This window comes from Bos javanicus, chromosome 6 (assembly GCF_032452875.1).
Source record: "Bos javanicus breed banteng chromosome 6, ARS-OSU_banteng_1.0, whole genome shotgun sequence".
NCBI classification, from domain to species: Eukaryota; Metazoa; Chordata; class Mammalia; order Artiodactyla; family Bovidae; genus Bos; species Bos javanicus.
In genome coordinates this window covers 26,236,132-26,240,353 of record NC_083873.1, presented here as the reverse complement: position 1 = coordinate 26,240,353, position 4,222 = coordinate 26,236,132, and the positions used below count along the sequence as shown (strand labels likewise).

At 40.2% G+C, this 4,222-nt stretch overlaps 1 pseudogene; it reads left to right on the top strand.

Moving 5' to 3' along the window:
- Positions 1 to 1,416: 1,416 nt before the first annotated feature.
- On the top strand, positions 1,417 to 3,076 carry LOC133249342 (nucleosome assembly protein 1-like 1; annotated as a pseudogene).
- Positions 3,077 to 4,222: the final 1,146 nt, after the last annotated feature.

The following is a 4,222-nucleotide window of genomic DNA, read 5'->3' as shown; positions in this document are numbered from 1 at the left end:
TATTTGTTAAACCTCTGGCTAGAAGTATTTCTCAACTTAGAAGCAATAAAAGGAAATAATCAATGGAGATGACTGGGTAATAGTTTAAAACTTCCATGTGTCAAACATTGTCTTAAACAAGAACATAGAGGACTTCTCTGGTGGTCCAGTGGCTAAGAATTTGCCTTGCAATGCAAGGGAGGCTGGTTCGATCCCTGATCAGGCAACTAAGATCCTACATGCGACAGGGCAACCCAAGTGCAATAATTACTGAGCCTAGATCCCACATGATACTACAAAGATGTTGCATGCCGCGACTAAGACCCAACACAGTCAAATAGATCAATATTACATAGAAACCTAAACTGAAAAATGGTGACAGCAAATATAAAGAAAAAAGTATGAATATCTTAGCAGGGCTCATACAGTAAAATAAAATACAAAATCTCAGTGATTGAATAAAAGCAGAAAACAGATCACATACAAAGACATCAAATAGTAATAAATATGGTGAAAATTAACTTTACAGTAATTAAAGAAATAGATGTTAACTCAGTGGTAAAGATAATAGAGATAACAAGCAATGGTTTGCTCATACATTGCTGGTGTCATTCTAAACTGATTCCATCCATTTGGAAAGCATTTTGGTTATATGTCGTAGGTCAGGATGCTCCTACATTTTGATTCAGCAGTCCCATTTCTGGGAATCTAGACAACAAAATACTCCAAAATATGAGAAAATTTCTGTGCCACAAGTTGTACATCACAGCAGTGTTGAAAACTTGGTGACAACTTAAAGATGCTGGAATAGGGGCTATACCCAGCTCCCTGTGCTCAGGACCATGGCGTTGCTTCGTGTTTCTCTTCTTTGCACACATCCTTCCTGATCTCTCCCTAAGCATGCTCCTTGCCCTGTGTCTGTGAGCTGAGCCCTCTTTCTTATCCTCAACACTTTCAATCAGCATTTTCCAGGCTCCCTCTTTCATCTCAGCACCTCCTACATTCTCCCAATTTGGCACTTGGAGACTACCTGTAATTACTTGTTTACCTGCCTGTCTCCTGTACTCTGCTGTGCCCTCCTTCAAGGGTGTGGTCCATCTCCTTTTAATCTGAGAATTACTAGCGCCCTGCCAGTGTTTCAGGTGCTTGATAAATATTTATTTTAAAAACGGGTGAGTCATTTACTCAAATCTTTTACAGACATTAAGGATGATGATTATAGAGTATATGGTAACATGTGACTGTATTATAATGTTCAATTTTATTTTTGTGGAAATATCTCAAAGTAATAGGAAAGTTAAATGAAACAAGCAAGATGCACAATGGTATACAGTGTAGGTTGCCATTTTTTAAAAATAATAGCTTTTTTAGCGCCATCTGCTCGCAGCCCCACCCCCTGCTCCTCCCGCCGCTGCCCTGAGTCACTGCCTGCGCAGCTGGGGCCGCTGGGCTCCCCGCGCTCGCCACCGATATTTGGCATTTGTACAACATGGCAGACATGGACAACAAAGAACAGTCTGAACTTGATCAAGATTTGGATGATGTTGAAGAAGTAGAAGAAGAAGAAACTGGTGAAGAAACAAAAATCAAAGCGCCGTCAGCTGACTGTTCAGATGATGCAAAATCCTCAGATTCTTGCAGCCCTTCAAGAAAGACTTGATGGTCTGGTAGAAACACCAACAGGATACATTGAAAGCTTGCTTAGGGTAGTTAAAAGACGAGTGAATGCTCTCAAAAACCTTCAAGTTAAATGTGCACAGATAGAAGCCAAATTCTATGAGGAAGTTCATGATCTTGGAAGAAAGTATGCTGTTCTTTATCAGCCTCTGTTTGATAAGCGATTTGAGATCGTTAATGCCATTTATGAACCTACAGAAGAAGAGTGTGAATGGAAACCAGATGAGGAAGATGAAATTTCAGAGGAGCTAAAAGAAAAGGCCAAGATTGAAGATGAGAAAAAGGATGAAGAAAAAGAAGATCCCAAGGGACTTCCTGAGTTTTGGTTGACCGTTTTTAAGAATGTTGACTTGCTCAGTGATATGGTTCAGGAACATGTGAGCCTATTCTGAAGCACTTGAAAGATATTAAAGTGAAGTTCTCAGATGCTGGTCAACCTATGAGTTTTGTCTTAGAATTTCACTTTGAACCCAATGAATATTTCACAAATGAAGTGTTGACAAAGACATATAGGATGAGGTCAGAACCAGATGATTCTGATCCCTTTTCTTTTGATGGACCAGAAATTATGGGTTGTACAGGGTGCCAGATAGATTGGAAAAAAGGGAAGAATGTCACTTTGAAAATGATTAAGAAGCAGCAGAAACACAAGGGACGTGGGACAGTTCGTACTGTGACCAAAACAGTTTCTAATGACTCTTTCTTTAATTTTTTTGCCCCTCCTGAAGTTCCTGAGAGTGGAGATCTGGATGATGATTCTGAAGCTATCCTCGCTGCAGACTTTGAAATTGGTCACTTTTTATGTGAGCATATAATCCCAAGATCAGTGTTATACTTTACTGGAGAAGCTATTGAAGATGATGATGATGATTATGATGAAGAAGGTGAAGAAGCAGATGAGGAAGGGGAAGAAGAAGGAGATGAGGAAAATGATCCAGACTATGACCCAAAGAAGGATCAAAACCCAGCAGAGTGCAAGCAACAGTGAAGCAGGATGTATGAGGCCTGAGGATAACCTGCACTAATCTACCTTCTGCTTCCATGGAAAGGATGAATTTACATCATTTGACAAGCCTATTTCAAGTTTTTTGTTGTTTGTTTGTTTGCTCATTTTTGTTTTTGCATCCTAAAATAAAAATGTCATATAATTAAAAAAATAATAATAATAATAAATCGTGTTGACAAAGAAGAATGGAAAATTTATATATGCACACTTTCCTTTGTTAATGAATAGGCTATGTATGAAAAAAATTTAGGTGTTAATTCTTTCGAAATGATAATAGTTGTTAGACTATGGGATTGTGGGTGACTGTGTTTTCGTGTTTCTGGTTTCTATTTAATATGGTTATATCGCTTTTACAATGACAAAGATAAAATTATAAGTAAAGACAAACAAATAAATTAGTAATCATTATATTTATTTCAGCACTACCTTTCATGACTTAATAAATTCCAGCCTATTTTAAGGGGAAAAAACAATGAGAGTAATTTTCTCCCCTGAGACTCCCCTACAGCCATCTCCTTTATAATTCTGAGGTTGAAAAAAAATGGTTAATAAGTTTAATTACTGAAAAGATAATTAATCTTTCAATGGCAGTACGAATAGGTAAAGCATGTTTTTCTAATAGTCGCCTAGCTAAGCAGCAAGATATGACAATAGCTTTTTAACCTAAGACACCAGATTTAATGAGCTTGTCTATCTGTCTATTTCGCTCTCCCCACCACCTTTCTGCCTCCCTCCTTTCTGTCTTTCACTGTCTGTTTCTCTGCTCCTCTAGTCCTATATTTTTCTTTTCCTTCTCTGTGGCCAGCACCAAGGTCCCCCGCTCTTTTCATGTCTGTATGCTTGGGGAAATGAGCCCCGGCCCAGCTCCACTGGGTGAACCTTGACCTTCTGAGCCACACCTGGCTCTGACCAGTGTTTGGTTCAGAAATGGGCATGAGACACACTTCTGGTCAATGAGGAGAATCTGCTGGGTGTTTCCTCACATCTAAGAGAAGTTTTCTTTTTGGCCTTGGATGTAATTGCATTTGACAATAATAAAGACCATACCAAGCTGGGCAGAATAAGAAAGTGAAAAGAACTTGGGCTTCTTGCCGCTGTTGCCTCGCTGACTTAACCTGTCAGGACTTCCTGTCACAGGAGAGAACTTGCTGGGGAAGGCACTGTAAGAAAGGTTTTCAGTTTCATGCAGCTCAGAGAATTCTGTTTTATGAAGCGCTCTCCTCTGGTATTTCCTCCCGACCCCTTTGATTTTCTCTTCTTGAATAGCCATCGGTTTTCCACGGTTCTCTCAGTACCACTGTTCCCCTCTCCTCTCTTCTATTCCCCAACCATTCCTGTCTCTCTTCAACAGTTACAGGGGGAGCCTTTAGCACAGTCTGCCCAACTCACACCCACCCCTTTCTCTCACTTTCTCAACCGCAAAGTGCTTCCCCACCTCTGCCTCATTTGTACCTTAGGGCTGACAGGCCTGGGTGGATCCAGGCTGGGCCAGCCCCTGAGTGTGTCCCTCTTACGTTGGGATTCATTAACAAAGGAATCCCTGCATAGTTGAAAGGGAGG